This window comes from Mustela nivalis (genome assembly GCF_964662115.1).
Source record: "Mustela nivalis genome assembly, contig: HAP1_SCAFFOLD_891, whole genome shotgun sequence".
NCBI lineage: Eukaryota > Metazoa > Chordata > Mammalia > Carnivora > Mustelidae > Mustela > Mustela nivalis.
The window spans coordinates 233,022-251,380 of record NW_028135773.1 but is presented as its reverse complement, the minus strand read 5'-3'; the positions used below and the strand labels follow the sequence as shown (position 1 = coordinate 251,380).

The window sequence follows — 18,359 nt, the reverse complement described above, 5'->3', positions numbered from 1 at the left end:
CGAAGGGTGAGAGAACAAAAATAAGCATCATTATTCCAAATAATAGGTATTTATTACCTTTGAATCAAAGCATGTGGATTTGTTCAAACTGGCAATAAAGGAATATGGAGACACAAACCATAGAAAGTCATATGTTAGATTTCTAAAAGACTTCGAAGTGAAGAGTATACATTTTTTAAATGCTACATAATGCTACATAATGACAAGATGACAGGTTGTGACAAAGAGCATTTAAAAGCTCTACTCATAATGGAACGGAAGGTCATTTCCTGTAATTTTATATAAATCATTAATTTACTATATCTGGATACAACATATTACCAAACAGAAGTTCATCAAAGACTAAATCATTTTTAATGGAACATAATAATTTGAACCTACATGTATTAATCATTTTTTTCGATCTAACATTTATAGTCTCGCTAAACATTTTATCAGTTGTCGACAAAATTCAAAAAAAAATAGGATAAAAAGTCGTGTTTGGAAGAGTAGATTTTTTTCAAATTTGCATTTAAATGAAAATATTTGCTGATATTTTTTAAACTTTAAATGTAATTTTATATATATCTGACCTATCAGATGATATAAAATTTTTGGAGAAAATATGACATATTTTTTTATCTTGGTTGAAGGTATTAATAAAGAGCAACTGTTTGTATTATTTGTATTGTGATATCTTAGTTAATAAACATGAATAACTGGTATAAAATATGTTTTTTAAAAAATTTTATTTATTTACTTGACAGAGATCACAGGAAGGCAGAGAGGCAGCCAGAGAGAGAGGAATGGAAGCAGGCTCCCTGCTGAGAAGAGAGCCCACTGTGGGACTCAATCCCAGGAACCTGGAATCATGACCTGAGCCGAAGGCAGAGATTTTAACCCACTGAGCCACCTAGGCGCCCTAAGATATGTTTTTTTTATATAGAATTATAGTTCTTGCCAAAATATGGAACTAGCTGGAACTGAATGCCTCCTTCAAAGTCAGCTCTGGAGAAATTATGCAAGTGTAATATGGAACTATTTCAGATATTAACCAAAAACAAAGAAATGATGATAAATTCCTTAAAAGACTCAAAGTTGCTCTTGACTGGTATGTTTCAAGCTCTATTCCTGGTTTGAAGACAGGTTTTAACAGGCCTGTCACTGTAGAAATCAGCTGGATGTTTAGAGGCTATCAGAACTGTACAAAAACCTTGAAGGGGTAAAGACTTGAAAATTCTTTAGAGAGGTTAGCTCCCTAAGGCATTATTCCTCCACACATTTTCCTCCAATCAATTAAGACTGATGGATGAGGGCACCTGAGTGGCTCTCTCATCACGTGGGTGGTAGGTTAAGCCTCTGCCTTCATCTCAAGGCATGGTCTCTGGGTCCTGGGATGCAGCCCCACATCGGGCTCTGCTCAAAAGGAAGCCTGCTTCCCTCCCTGCTTGCCTGCCTCTCTGCTTACTTGTGATCTCTCTCTCTTTCTGTGTGTGTCCAATAAATAAATAAAATCTTAAAAAAAAGGCTGATGGATGATAAATTATGAAAACTGCTCCCTTCAAATGATGCTTCTTCATAAGGATTTAAGAATTTAAAATTGTAAGAATTTAAAATTGAAACTTGATCGTAGGATTTATCTTATAGAATAACATCAAGTGAAGGCAGTTATTATTAGTTCTGAAGTATTTGTGATTCTGAATTCTTGGCCTCATTAGTAAATTTGTTTTTAAATTCTCCCATGGAGTGGTGATTGGCCTTCAGTCTTTCATTGATGTACATCATTGGCTCAAATGAGTTGTGTGTGCCCAGAACTATATATAATCTTCTTTGTATTTCACTGGAGATGGCATTTCTGAGTTTTGTTTAATTGAATTTGGACAGATGTTTTAATAGTCACTTCTAGAGTTGGCCCTGGAGAATATCTTCCTTTTTTTCTCTTCCCAATTCTCTGAAAAACCCTGACTAATTCACATTATCACAGTGATATCACAATTCAAGTTTTTCCAAACACTATAGCTGCCAAATAGAAGGAAGCTACTCAGAATGTAATACTATTGTGAATGATTGTGAAAGAAAACATTATCATAATTAAGCTACCAGGTTTCAATGTATTTTATTGTTGCTTAGAAAATCCTAGCATACCCAGACTTTACAGAGATTTGATGATCCTAAGAGGAGCTGAACTCATGGACCAAAATAACTATGCACATAAAAAGTACAATCACTTACCTAAAAAAGATGATGTGGAACCAGAAAAGACCTCGAATAGCTAAAGGGATATTGAAAAAGAAAGCCAACATTGGGGGCATCACAATCCCGGACTTCAAGCTCTATTACAAAGCTGTCTTCATCAAGACAGCATGGTACTGGCACAAAAACAGACCCATAGATCAATGGAACAGAATAGAGAGCCCAGAAATAGACCCTCAAATCTATGGTCAACTAATCTTTGACAAAGCAGGAAAGAATGTCCAATGGAAAAAAGACAGCCTCTTCAATAAATGGTGCTGGGAAAATTGGATAGCCACATGCAGAAAAATGAAATTGGACCATTTCCTTACACCACACACGAAAATAGACTCAAAATGGATGAAGGACCTCAATGTGCGAAAGGAATCCATCAAAATCCTTGAGGAGAACACAGGCAGCAACCTCTTCGACCTCAGCCGCAGCAACATCTTCCTAGGAACAACGCAAAAGGCAAGGGAAGCAAGGGCAAAAATGAACTATTGGGAATTCATCAAGATCAAAAGCTTTTGCACAGCAAAGGAAACAGTTAACAAAATCAAAAGACAACTGACAGAATGGGAGAAGATATTTGCAAACGACATATCAGATAAAGGACTAGTGTCCAGAATCTATAAAGAACTTAGCAAACTCAACACCCAAAGAACAAATAATCCAATCAAGAAATGGGCAGAGGACATGAACAGACATTTCTGCAAAGAAGACATCCAGATGGCCAACAGACACATGAAAAAGTGCTCCATATCACTCGGCATCAGGGAAATACAAATCAAAACCACAATGAGATATCACCTCACACCAGTCAGAATGGCTAAAATCAACAAGTCAGGAAATGACAGATGCTGGCGAGGATGCGGAGAAAGGGGAACCCTCCTACACTGTTGGTGGGAATGCAAGCTGGTGCAACCTCTCTGGAAAACAGCATGGAGGTTCCTCAAAATGTTGAAAATAGAACTGCCCTATGACCCAGCAATTGCACTATTGGGTATTTACCCTAAAGATACAAACGTAGTGATCCAAAGGGGCACGTGTACTCGAATGTTTATAGCAGCAATATCCACAATAGCCAAACTATGGAAAGAACCTAGATGTCCCTCAACAGATGAATGGATCAAAAAGATGTGGTATATATACACAATGGAATACTATGCAGCCATCAAAAGAAATGAAATCTTGCCATTTGTGACAACATGGATGGAACTAGAGCGTATCATGCTTAGCGAAATAAGTCAAGCGGAGAAAGACAACTATCATATGATCTCCCTGATATGAGGAAGTGGTGATGCAACATGGGGGCTTAAGTGGGTACGAGAAGAATAAATGAAAGAAGATGGGATTGGGAGGGAGACAAACCATAAGTGACTCTTAATCTCACAAAACAAACTGAGGGTTGCTGGGGGGAGGGGGTTTGGGAGAAGGGGGTGGTATTATGGACATTGGGGAGGGTATGTGTTTTGATGAGTGCTGTGAAGTGTGTAAACCTGGTGATTCACAGACCTGTACCCCTGGGGATAAAAATATATGTTTATAAAAAATAAAAAATTATATTAAAAAAAAAAGATGATGTGGTTAACTTTATATGGCAATCCAAGTTTTATTGGAACAGAAATTTAAAAAATAGCTTAGGGGCGCCTAGGTGGCGCAGTGGATTAAGCCACTGCCTTCAGCTCAGGTCATGATCTCAGGGTCCTGGGATCAAGTCCTGCATCAGGCTCTCTGCTCAGCAGGGAGTCAGCTCCCCCCACCTCTCTCTCTCTGCCTGCCCTCCGTCTACTTGTGATCTCTCTCTGTCAAATAAATAAAGAAAGAAAATCTTAAAAAAAAAAAAAGAATGACTGTACTTTTAAAAAATAGCTTAAAAGGGTGCCTAGGTGGCTCAGTGGGTTAAGCCGCTGCCTTCGGTTCAGGTCATGATCTCAGGGTCCTGGGATCAAGCCCCACATCGGGCTTTCTGCTCAGCAGGTAGCCTGCTTCCCTTCCTCTCTCTCTGCCTGCCTCTCTGCCTACTTGTGATCTCTCACTGTCAAATAAATAAATAAATTATTTTTAAAAATAGCTTAAAAGTATATGATAAAATAATGATATACATATACAAAGAAAAGATACTATACTGTGAATATAAATTAAGTGAAAATTGTTGAAATAAAGAATACGATAAATGGAGACTAAGATGAATATAGCTGTAAAAGCTAAAATTTTTGGTCATGGATTCTTGCTAAAATATCACTTTCCCAAAGAAAATTAATGTTATGAATTTTCATTGATTGTTATTGATCATGAAGAATATAACAACCACGATAAAAAGAGTAGGAAAAACATGATATCTCTTCTGTAAGGGCATGTGGAAAGTAGGAAATGCTAATAAAAATAACTACCATTATTTCCTAAGTTAACATAATATAATGGAACACAAATATTTCATAACAATATTTTCTAGGCTCATTCTGATAACTCTTTTCAACATTCAAATTTAAAGTTTGAGGCATGTGATATATATTACACAAAAGACATCCCAAGGAATTCGTTAAAAAAAAAAAACTCTTAAAATTGGACAAATCCAAAGGAATTTTTTTCTAATTTAATTAACAAATTATGAATCGACTTACCTATTTCATCACAGTGTATCAGGCACCAATAATATTTTTGAATCGTCATACCTGATGCAATAGTTACCATCTTTCAGACATACTGATCAGGAACAAGCAAATAAACAAGAGCACCATAGCTTAAGATCTACCTGCATAACTATAGGACTAATTCAGACAATCTCTTCACCACAACATAGCAATGAATAGAAATCATACATGCTCTGTAATGGACATACAGATGAGATAGAAGGGATGGGTGTTAATATATGCAGAATCTTTATTAATTACATTGTAAAACATAATATGGAAAAACAGAATACAATTTTAGAAATACCCAGGTCACCATCATTGTTTTATTTTTATATGTGTAGGTAAGGAGTTTAATCAACAATCCATGACTATTCAACTTCTTATATTTTGAAAATTTTAGCAAAAGTAATAAACCTAGCAACTAGAAAACTGTATCTATCTGCAAAATACAGCTTTGCCAGTATGGTAGAGGAAAAGCAAAACAAAATAAGTAAGAAAAGTTTAACATTTCACAAGAGTTTTACTTTTATTTTTTTATTTATTATTTTTTATTTTTCATTTATTATTTACTTCTATTTTCTACTTTATTTTAATGAAAATGTCATGACCATAACATAAGAGCAGAATTAAACCAACATGAGAAATTATTTTTTCATAAGTTAAAATAAACTAGCTTGGTGATTAATTCAAAAATTATATTACAAACTTCAGTGTGCTTGCAGTAAGTATCACTGCATAAACAAATGAGTCAGGAGACATAAACTAATGATGATTCTAAATGTTATTTAGAGAGACATTCTGTTCTTAATATATTTCAAATATTCTACACAAGGCAAAGTGGATCCAAGTAATCTGTAGGCAAAATAAGATTTTAGAGAAGTATATATTTCCAACAGTATTTATAAAATATTACCTTTATGTAAGGCATCATCCTGGACTTTGTGGAAAACACACAAAGGAGTAAGAAGTGGCCCTTCAAGAAACATATACAATATCAAGGTTTAACATGAAGCAGCATGACTTCTCTAAGTAAAAAAACATTGTACCAACTGACTTTACTGAAACTTTATATTTATTGCTCTCGTTTTAGGTCATAGTGTCCTTCTACATGCAGGCTGCTAGAACGGACATGATATAGACTGAATAGCTTATAAAGAACAGGAATTTATTTCTCACAGTTCTAGAACTGAGAAGTTCAAGATTAAGGAATGGGCAGATCCAGGGAGAGCCCACTTCCTCATAGATGGCTATCTTCTCACTGTAAACGTACATGATGAATGAATCAAGAGAACTCTCTGGGGTCTCCTTTAAAAGGACTGTAATCCCACTTATGACCTAATCACCCCCCAAAGGCCCCTATGTTTTAATACTACCACTTCCAGAGTTAGATTTCATAATATGATTTTGGGAGACATAAACATTCACACCATAGTATATATAAACAAAAAAAGACACAAAAACAACAAACAACAAAAATTATTTTAACTACCTATTATTTTCAACTACATAAATTTTTAATTTGTTTCTATATAATATTAAATAACTCATTTGAGTGATTCACTTATATCCAATGCATCTGAGTGCAATTAAATTTGCTTACCCAACATATCCAGCAGCATATTTCTGCAGAATATCCCATTCCCCACCATACGGGATTTACCACAATTAGAAGACAGGGGACAGAGGATAGATAGAAAGATGTATACGTAAACACACTTGTACATACACATATGCATATTTTTTCCTGTTAATCATACTCATGCAAATAAATTTTAAGCTCAAGGAAACCTGTCTTGTGTGTTACTTAATACCCAGTTTTTAGTCAACATCCAAAAACAAATAATCCAATAAAAACATGGATAGAAGACATGAACAATTGTTTCCCCAAAGAACACATTCAAATGTTCAGTAGATAACATGAAAAGATGTCCATCATCATGTATCATCAGGAAATTGCAAAGCAAAACTAGAAAGACATACCACCTCACACCTGTCAGAATGGCTAAAATCAACACTACAAGAAACAAAAGGTGTTGGAGAGGATGTGAAAAAGTAACACTTGTGGGGGCTGCCTGGGAGGCTCAGTGGGTTAAGCCTCTGCCTTCAGCTCAGGTCATGATCTCAGGGTCCTGGGATCAAGTCCCACATCGGGCTCTCTGCCAGGCATGGAGCCTGCTACCTCCTCTCTTTCTCTACTTGTGATCTCTCTCTGTCAAATGAATAAAATCTTAAAAAAAAAAGAAAAAATAACAATTGAGAACTGTTGGTGGTGATGCAAACTGATACAGCCATATTTGAAAACAGTATGGAATTTCCATAAAATTTAAAAATAGAAGTCCTTTGTGATCCAACAATCCTGCTGGTGTGTATTTACCCAATGAATATAAGAAAACTTATTCAAAGGGATGCTAGCACCCCTATGTTTATAGCAGCATTATTTGTAAAGCTAAGATATGGAAAGAGCCCAAGTATCCATCAATTGATGAATAAATAAAGAATAAGTGGTATGTATATACAATGGAATATTATTCTGCCATAAAAAAAGACTGAAATCTTGCCATTTGCAATAACATGGATGGAACTAGACAGTATCATGCTAAAAGTGAAATAAGTCAGTCAGAGAAAGACAAATACCTTTACTCATATATGTAATAAAAGAAACAAAACAAACAAGCAAAGGGGAAAATAACAAGACATAGAAAGAGAAACAAAGCAAGAAACAGACATTTCATTACAGAGAACAAACTGATGGTTCCTTGAGGGGATCTTAAAGGAGTGATGGATTAAATAAGTGATGGGGGTTAATTAGAGCACTTGTCATGATGAGCACTGAGTGCTATATGTTATATTGTACACATGATATATGTTAACTAACTGGATTTCAAATGAAAACTTTTTTAAAATCCCAGTTTTTAGCTCACATTCTGGCTTACAAAAGGGATTTAGTCAGGAATTTGGAGATTAGTTAATGAACAAATAAGGGGTGAACAGGCAGTTGTTAGATAAAATTACTATCCTTTCTGGCATGATCTTATACCTTTTATCTAGAATTATTTTTAGCACTTTAGACTCTTCCTATTTTATTTTGAGTCATTAAACAAAAATTTCCTCAAAGGACCTTAGACTCCATCCAATTTGAGCAACAGTGTGAGAGAGGAAATGGTGTCCAGGAGGAAAAAAAAAAAAGATGAAACTACTTTTGTTTACTAGTGAATGCATAGTTCTTCCACAGAAGAAGCTCTAAATGGTCATGGCTCCAGCTTTATATGTGTTCACTCATATGTTCAGAAGTAGGTAACACTATCAAAAAATATAAAGCATCTGAGATTATTTTCTCTTATTTGAAAGCTGGTGTATGAGTCTGCCGTGGTTTCTTGGGTGTTGATAGAAGACGCAGACTCATGGTTCAGAAATAATATAGCTTATTATTCACAGCAATAGAGGTAGCCGGAATTTTAACAGTATTTGTGTGTGTGTAGAGTTCAAATAGGTTTTATAAGATTGAGGAAAGAAGCCATCAAAACCTGGGCCCAGGGGCGCCTGGGTAGCTCAGTGGGTTAAGCCTCTGCCTTTGGCTAGGCCATGATCTCAGGGTCCTGGGATCGAGCTCTGCATCAGGCTCTCTGTTCAGCAGGGAGCCTGCTTCCCCCTCTCTCTCTGCCTCTCTGCCTACTTGTGGTCTCTGTCTGTCAAATAAATAAATAAAATCTTAAAACAAAACAAAAAACCTGGGCCCAATTTTCCCAAAAGTATGATTCTCATTCTAGTCTCTATGATGTTATCCCTTGAAGACAATGTCTCTAATTGAGTTGAATTAGTTTACTAAAGAGCATACCCCCATTTGTTGTAGGAGATGAACAATATGCAAGGGGCAAAATGCCACATGGAAGCCAACTGGTCTTCAGTGGAATATAGAATCAGTTCCTTTGGGATGAATTTGTTCCACATTTGACTTCCCACTTAAGGGAAAATAAGAGTGCCTTCTAATAGATTTTAAATAGGAAATGACAACGGAAGCTTATACAAGATTACAAAATGGGAAATTTCATTTAGATAAGCAATAATTTCAAAGTCATCTTCTTAATATGACAGACTCTTCACATAATCATAATTTTATTTTGGTATTTTATAGTAATTTCAAATATGGTAAATATAAAGAATTTACCTCTGTAATTATAGCGAGTCTGGTCGTAGTTTAATGGCAACAAAACTTCAATTTAGAAGTATGGTCTACCAATTATTAATACATTTGGAAATGGTGTGTCATCTTCACTCCACTTGTCTCACTAAAACAGTGAGCCAAAAAAGTAGGTCCAAGCTGTTTACTGTGGTCAAAATGGGTTGCTTTTGCACTTGGTAAAGAAGCAGTCATATTTTGGGAGAAGAAAATGAGGCTATTAATATTTTCAACTTATTTTCAGAAAAGGAAAGAAAGGATAATCTAAGCTAAACCCAAAATCTTACACAAGGTGGCAGGAGAATGATCTTTTCCCAGATAAAGGGTTTTTGAACTTAGCCATGTTAGGAGGAAGAAGAGATGAGACATTGTGGACTTGACTAACGTTTGTACACTGTTCAAAAAGTTTTCAAAATAATGTGTATTATTTTTCTTCTTTTAGTTGAGACAAAACAAACAAACAAACAAAAAACCACTAATGAGCTTACTCTTAAAAGGAGGTAAACAAGAAACTAGCAAAGATTGAGTGTTAGGAATTGTCCCCCTCCTTTTTTTTTTTAAATTATGTTATGTTGGTTACCATAAAATACATCATTAGTTTTTGAAGTAGTGTTCCATGATTCATTGTTTGTGTAAAAGACCCAGTGCCCCATGCAATATGTGCCCTCCTTAATACCCATCACCAGGCTCACCCATCCCCACATCCTTCTCATCTTTAAAACCCTCAGTTTGTTTCTTGGAGTCCATAGTTTTTCATGTTTCATTTCCCCCTCCAATCCCCCCACTTCATTTTTCCTTTCCTTCTCCTAATGTCCTCCATGCTATTCCTTAGGTTCCACAAATAAGTGAAACCATATGATGATTGACTTTCTCTGCTTGACTTATTTCACTTAACATAATCTCCTCCAGTCCCATCCATGTTGATGCAAAAGTTGGGTATTTATCCTTTCTGATGACTGAGTGATATTCCATTGTATCCATAGATCACATCTTCTTTATCCGTTTGTCTGTTGAAGGGGATCTTGGCTCTTTCAACAGAACGGCTATTGTGGACATTGCTGCTATGAACACTTGGGTGCATATGGCCCTTCTTTCCAGTAAAATAGAGCTAGCCTATGACCCAGCGATTGCACTACTGAGTATTGACCTCAAAGATACAGATGTAGTGAAAAGAATTAGGTATTGTTAAAGCACAAATGCAGGGGATAGAAGTTATGGTACAGAAGAGGGAAGGGCAACCATATGGCAGAGTAGAATAAAGTAGCTCAGGAAGAAATTAGTCATATCCAGATATTGTAAGGCATGTGGGGTTGGCAGGGAGAGCATGAGAAATCATGAGAGAAGAGAGAGAAAATGGACCAGGCAGGAGAGGTTTATAACATTTTAACATCTAAGGTAAACATATGCAAAGGAGAATAGGGAAAGAAATAAAAGTTTTTATAAGGCTCAATACATAAGGAATAACGTGGAGGACACTGGGAGATGGAGAGAAGTGTGCTGGGGGAAATCGGAGGGAGAGACAAACCATGAGAGACTGTGGACTCTGAGAAACAAACTGAGGGTTTTGAAGAGGAGGGTGGCAGGTGGTTGGGTGAGCCCAGTGGTGGGTATTAAGGAGGGAATTTATTACATGAAGCACTGGGTGTGGTGTATAAACAATGAATTTTGGATCACTGAAAATAAATTAAATGAAAAAAAAAAGACTGACTACAGACATGGACCTCAGTGTTACACACATATGGAACTCAATGTAATACCAGCCACTTCCCACCGACACACACAGACTATGATAATAATAAATAATTATGCAATTAATAAAATTGCCTGCCAAATAATTTTTCCTCTTTTTTATTTTTATGATTATTATTTTTATTTTATTTTTAAAGTTTTTATTTAAATTCCAGTTAGTTAAAATAAGGATAATATTAGTTTCAGGTGTACAATATAGTGATCAACACTGCCATACAATGGCTTAAATAAAAAAAGGAAAAAAAATTTTAAAGATTTTATTTTTAAAAACCTCTACACCCAAGGTGGATTTCAAACGTAAAACCCAAGATCAAGAGTTACATATTTTACTGACTGATACAGCCAGGCACCCCAACAAATAAAAATTTTATAAAATTGTTGAGTTTGTGGGAGTCTCATTTGCCCATTCAGTTAAGTGTCTGCCTTTGGCTCAGTTCATGATCTCAAGAGTCCTGGGATCGAGCCCCATATTGCTCATTCTCTCTCTCTCTCTCTCTCTCTCTGGCTTTTGCTCTTAAATAAATAAAAAAAAATTTCAAAAAAATTGTTGAGTTTGTTTAACTACTTTTAAACTAGTAGACAGAGATGAAGATAAAGTATGATGTCATGGCAGGGAAAAATACAACTTACACGTTTTAAAAATAAAATGTGCAATGCAAGTTACATCACTTCTTTTATCACCACACTGGGACTTTCCCTACTGAGTTGTTGTAATGTAAGGACCTATTTTATATTTTTATATTTTAGCAAGAGGCTTTCATTGAGGTTAACCCTTAAACTGTCCTTGCTCCCCTTCCCCCAGGGGATTCACTTAAAAACAAGTCCTGGAAATCAGCTCCAGGTAACAAAGCCCATATACAAGAGTGGGTCAGGCCAGGTGGAGACATCAATCAGCGGGAGGAGGGGCGGTGTTTGCATATTGTCTCCCTAGATACTAAGGAGTATGCCCCACTCCTCCGCCCTTTGGGAACCGTTTTGGCACCAATCCTAATCAAGGTGTAATAGGCTGGGTCAAATGTCTATACTAGGGTAAATTGAACCTCAATTGGTCACCTAGCCTCACTGTGGAGTTTCCTGTGTGTGTTAAAATCTCATTGGTCACCTGTGCGTGGCCAGGCCTGACTGCATGGCCTTTGCCCTTAAAAGCTAGACTGTGAAACAGGGAAGGGTTGCCTTCTCTCATAAGAGGTGTGGCCCCGAACGTTCAGTTAGATTCTTAATGCTTGGCATGAAATAAAGCTTTGCTTGACCTTCGATTTACATCAGTCTCGCTCCTTTAATCATAGACCCATTATTGGGGCATAACAGTATTAATCTTATAGTTATAAGTCCACAATGCATCCATCATCCATTCTACCCCTTAACATTCCCCTTTGGACAGACCCATGATCTAGAACAAGCCTTATTTTATAGTGCCTTGTAGGAGATTTTTGCTGCTGCCTAAATTGCCTACTTTCCTCTCACCATTACCACGGAAATTGGGTCCACTGAAACAAAGGGGCAGTGTAAGAAATTAACAACTTCCATAAATCGATTTAAATAACAAAGTATAAGATAGTGATACCTTTTTTTCTGCCACATAACCAATTCTTGCAAGAATAAGGTCATATAAGAGAATTTACAACACATGCTAGCATTATCCTACTGGACCCAGATCATTTGTATGTTTCTCTGTCTCTGAGAAATGTAGTTATTTACATGACTGAAACCTACAAATTGTTTGATATGACTACTAATATCACCTACATTATTTTAAAGCCTGTTTAAGGCTTCTGAAATACATAGGTTTGTAAACACTTATTAAGCATCTTGTATATATCAAACACTTTAAAAATCTCTGCTTTAAAAACAAAACAAAAAACCTCTACCTCAATGGAACTTTGAGTCTGAAAAAGATACAGGCAATATACAAGGCAACAGATAGAATAATTACATATTTGATTATATACTCCGAGGATGTCACATTAAATTGATATGAAAATGATGAGAAGGATCTGGATTTCTTGTCAAAATTTTTTGCCTTAAAAAGAAATTGATATTTAGGGAAAGTTGTTACTGAAAAAGGTCCTGTGTCAACCAAAAATGTTAAACCATGATCTGAATAAATTTTCCAGTTGTGATCATTGCTTTGTTTAGCTGTTTTATATTAAGACTGAATTTAGTAATTCAGTCTCAGGTTTCAGTAAGTCTTTTTTTTTAATGATTTTATTTATTTATTAGAGAGAGAGAGGGAGGGGCAGAGGGAGAGGAAGAACCAGACTCCTTGCTGAGCAGGCAGCTGATGCAGGACTGGATCCTAGTACCCTGGCATCATGACCTAATCTGAAGGAAGACACTTAACCAACTGAGCCATGTAAACTTCTTAAAGGTAAAAAAGTTTATACTTCTAGTAGTTCCACAGACATTTCTCACATCCATAAGAAAGCATGTACTGATGTAAAATGCCAGCAAATCAAATTATTTAAAAAAGAAAGAAAGAAAGAAAAGATATATCTGGATAAAGAGAAAAACAGAAAATCTAATAATACATTGAATTATTAGAGCAAAGAGTGGAGGAAGAGAAAATAAATATGAAATAGAGATTTCCACTAAAAGAAAAAAATTGAATAAGGCAGGAGATTTAGAAAATTATTATGACAGATGAGAAAAATAAAATAGGAATTTTTAGAAAATAACAATGAATGAAAAGGTAAATTGTTCCTACCTCTATAATATTAGCTGTTTGTTGTTGTTGTTGTTGCTAATTTACCTATTTAAGCTAATAAACAAAGAAAGGTTTCATTTGGGGATAAGGTTTCGATATATATATATTTTTTTCCATTTAGGGTAAGATATATATATATATGTACATATTATATATATAATATGTATATATATATATTAATTTTAATTGTTAGAAAATGTGTCACAGAAAGTGTTTATACTTTAAGATACAGATGCAACATGTAACGAACTACATTGTTTGAACGTCTAATTTGTAAATGCTGTTAGAGGAAACTTGGTGGAAATGTCCTTATGTGGTTGTGTTTCTGGAACTAAGTATATTTATTAATAAGGAATAGTTTAAAATTATGAAATGACCAGGAGTGGACAATTTTCCTAATCCTATCAGCTCTTTGCAGCCCTTTTATTAGACCCCTTCAGGAAAATCAGCTTTATTTATCTAATTAAATTTTATATTAATGTGCTTTTGACTTTTGGGCTTTCTCTTCCTTCTGTTCTTTTTTTCCCCTAAATTACATGTTTCTGTTTAAGAGCTACTATCAATTCTTTGATATGAATTCTCAACATCAATTTACTAACTCCAGAGATGAAGCAGCATCAATATTTAGAAGCGAAGAATACAAAGCCTTGGGCATCTGGATGGCTCAGTCAGTGAAGCATCTGCCTTCGACTCAGGTGGTGATCCCAGGGTCGTGGGATGGAACCCCAGGTTGAACTTTCTGCTCAGCTGGGAGCCTACTTCTCCCTCTCCCTCTGCCTGCAACTCCCTTTGCTTGCGTTCTCCCTCTCTTTGTCAACTAAATAAAATAAAGTAAAATAAAATAATGTAAATAATACATTTATTTATTTATTAAAATGCAATTATTACACAATACATAATGTATTGCATAATTATAATAATGATTAAATAATTTATTGAATATTTATATTAAATATATCAATTTAATTAAATAAATATTTTTTAGAATTTTAAATATTTCAAATTTAGATTGTTAAATATTAAATCATTAATTTAATAAATAAATATCTAAACATAATTAAATAAAATAATTCATTTATTAAAATGAATAAAATAATGTTGTCATTACCTGAGCATGTATTTTTAAATAGTCTAAAAAAACCATCTAATAAAGTCTAAATACATTGAGTTCAGATATTTATACAAGTTAACCCAGATACTCAACCCACAGACAGTTTCAAAACATTTGTTTTTATCTACTACTCAAAATACGGTTGTAATGTATTTATTTATAAGTTTGACATAGCAAGGAAACTTGGAGGAAAAGGAGACATTTGCTTTTAATATTTGAAAATTATTTTGTTGATTTAAAAAAAATAAAGACCTTAACACATGAGCATTTCTTCTTAAATAACACTGTGAAGTTTCTGAGTCACATTCTATTAAAAGTGCTGGTAAAATGGCCTCAGTTACTCATTTAAATTATCAGCTGAATGGGTAACAAATGAAGTAGAGAGCTTTTTAATTATTTATGAATGTATTGCTTGTGGATGGAGTGCCACATAGAGTTACCTCTCTTTTTGGCTTTGTTTTGTGAGCAGCAGTGGAATCTATGAATGAGATTAAACATAATGACATTCACAGAAATTCTTAATGAACTTCTGGGGAAGGGCAATAAGTGCAAGAAAAAAACTGCAGCAAGACTAATTACAAATTTCAAGTGGTCATCGCTTAATTATAGAAGCTTTTAAGTTCAAGTAATATATCTATTTTATGAGCCTATCATATTGTATTAATTACCACAAACTGCACTTTTGAACACTTATCTTTTCACATATTTCTTATTCTTAGTACTTAAAATTACCCTTATGATTGATAAGTAAATGGATTTTACTGACAATGCATTTATTTACATAAATAAATAATGCTGTTTATATATATAAAAACAATTGAATATGTGTATGTGTTCAATGAAATTTTTTTTCAAATTAACATCTTAATTCTACCACATTGGTTCCAAATAGATATAGACTTTATAGATTCATCAAATATTTTATTCTCAAATTTATATCTCCTTTGTGAAGTAAATGAAACTCTAGATATTAAATATAATCCTATCACATGTAACAGTTACTAGTGCATCCCAGGGCATACATAGGTCAGGTCCTACTCAAGGCATCACGGGTAACTGGATTTAACTTTCTATCCTAGGAGTCTTCTGTATATTTCTGTGGCTTTTATACTACAATCAGGAGGAAGAATTCCTTTGCTAAAAGCTTCCAAATCACTATGTGAGTAGATTATTTGTAGACTAGTGATATAATATTATAGTTTAATATGTAAAGCATGATAAAATAAAATGCTATTGCCATATTTAATTTGTTCAGTAAAGCATTCATTTAGTTATCAAGCATTCATTTGCTTTTTTTTAAAAGATTTTGTTTATTTATTTGACAGACAGAGATCACAAGTAGACAGAGAGGCAGGCAGAGAGAAAGGAAGGGAAGCAGGGTCCCTGCTGAGCAGAGAGCCTGATGTGGGGCTCTATCCCAGGACTCTGGGATCATGACCTGAGCAGAAGGCAGAGGCTTTAACGCACTGAGCCACCCAAGAGCCGCAAGCATTCATTTTCTTTATACAGAAGAGATAGAACAATATTATATAGTAGAAAATACAGTAAATAATCTAGAAACCTTGATCATTTTGTTTTGGCAATTTTAGAACATAAAATTAGCTAAAGCTCAAGTGCAAGTTATATTTGTATCATAGGAGGAAAAGTTACTTAAAAGTTTGTTTATTACCATAGTTTAACACTTCAACAAAATGATAATGAGTCAAAAATTAATGAATATATGAAGTATACAATAAAAACAATAATCTTGAGTGTATGTGACTCACTGTAGGTATTGATAGGCTAGAAACCAAAGGGAAAGTATCTATAGGGTTTGTTCAGTTCCATGCTCATCAGATTAATAGGCTTTCTCATATTGCTTCCTTCACCACATTAATTTGTCTAATGAAGTTTTCAAGAGTTAGAGACAGTGATAGGTTCATGGCTGGAGAGAAGGTACAGAATCTAAGATAGTTCAGCAGTGCTTATTATTTAAGAGAAAGACAGCATGGGAGGTGAGGGGGGGAAGGAAAGGGATAAGAAGAGAGAATCTTAAGCAACCTCCTTGCCTAGCACAGAGCCTGTAGGGGCTTCATCTCATCGCCCTGAGATAACAACCTGAGCTGAAATCTAGTGTCAGATGCTTATCTAATTGAGTCACCCAAGTGCACCATTTTTTTTCCTGTATCTTTATTCTCATCTCTTTCTGTAACTGAGTTTCCCTTCAAAATCAGGACTTGCATACACAACCTAAATAATTATTTTGGAATTTGATCACGTGGAAGAGGAGAGAATGAGAAGAGCTAAGTGGTCCAGGAGAAACATATATGAGTTCAGACTGAGTGGATTATGATTGTGGACAACTGAGCATCAATCCTAATGCACAGAATACATCTCAGAATTCTTTTCCTGAAACAAGAAAGAATCTGTTTAACCCACTGGCTTCTGCATCCTATCCACAGTGGTTAAAATTCATCCCAGAAGTAATTAATGTCCCTGACTTTTCTATTACTGGGCATGAGAGAGGAGCTGAGTGGGCTTGGTCAGTGTCCCACCTAATGAAAGGCAGAGCAGATTCAGGCCAAAAAAAAAATTATTAGTTCTTTCCAAATTAGATTTAATGGGATTCTATTTTTCATTCCTGAATTCATTTTACATTTTATATTTTATCGATTTTTCTAAGCTTTGGCCAATATTCACTGCATTTTTGAATAGCTTTTATCTATTATTGTAAATCATTTTTCTGCTACATTTGTTTAGTCATGGTTATCCATTTCTTCTTCCAAGTTTTTCAGATATGTGATATCAATTTCCAAATAAATTATTTAAAATGTTTATTTTTTATACTAAACTTCCATGAAAAACATTGATACATGTATTATGGCATATTGTTCCCCTTTCAACTTATTTTTTTAAATGTGAATGTTCCTTGGCAAATATATATTGTTTCTTTTTATGTTTATGTAGATTCTTCATAATTTTCCCAAGCTCATTGGCTTATGGTTTATATTTTTTAATAATTTTCCAACTGCCAATTAATAGATTTTTTTCCATTACCTTGTCTAAGTTGCTATTGCCATTATAAGTAAAAAGCATCTGGAAATCTATATCCCTGTCCAGTTTCCTCAGATCACTCATTATTTTCAGGATCTAGTTGGATTTTCTTACAGGTTCCAGGTGGACAAGCTTTTGAACTGGTGCTAATTATTATTTCCGTTTCTGGCTTCCTGCATTTACCAGCTGAGGGATCATTTTTAACAATTATGATGAAATGAGGCATCATATTCTTATTCTCAACTTCATTAATAATGATATTAGTGTAACATGTCCTACAAGATAATAATAGATACATGTAAAATAATTTCATTGACCAAAAAAGTGGTGGAAAATGTAAATAAAACACAGTGGCAACCAACTAGTCATTTCAAGTTGAGCTATTTTTTCCCCCTTTATCTCCCTCCCTCTTTAATTTCCTGTAGCACATTCCTACAAAGTATTTTAAGGTGTTTTAAATGCACATACATAGAGATCATCATGGAGTCTAAATCTAATAATTCCTTGTCAGTTTTAAATATTTTAAGTATTGTTCATTCCTATGTCAGTTGTCTATTAACTTTTTCTCCACACTGCACTTAATTGCAAGGAAATATTTAATTTTAATATAAATTAATTAATCACTTTAATAAATATTTTTACGTTATGGATTAATCTTTGATGCTTATTTCTTAATTTTTTTAACTTTTAATATTTTATTTATTGAGAGAGAGAGAGAGAGAACAAGTGCCAGCAGGG

General features: G+C 34.5%; 1 long non-coding RNA gene across 1 annotated transcript in view; it reads right to left on the bottom strand.

The window, feature by feature from the left end:
* The window catches only part of LOC309857563, a 62,654-nt gene that overhangs the window by 3,515 nt on the left and 40,780 nt on the right, over positions 1-18,359 (bottom strand). The window contains exon 2 of the long non-coding RNA XR_014307778.1: positions 5,761-5,820. This is a non-coding gene — a long non-coding RNA (uncharacterized lncRNA). The remainder of the gene's footprint in view (positions 1-5,760; positions 5,821-18,359) is intronic.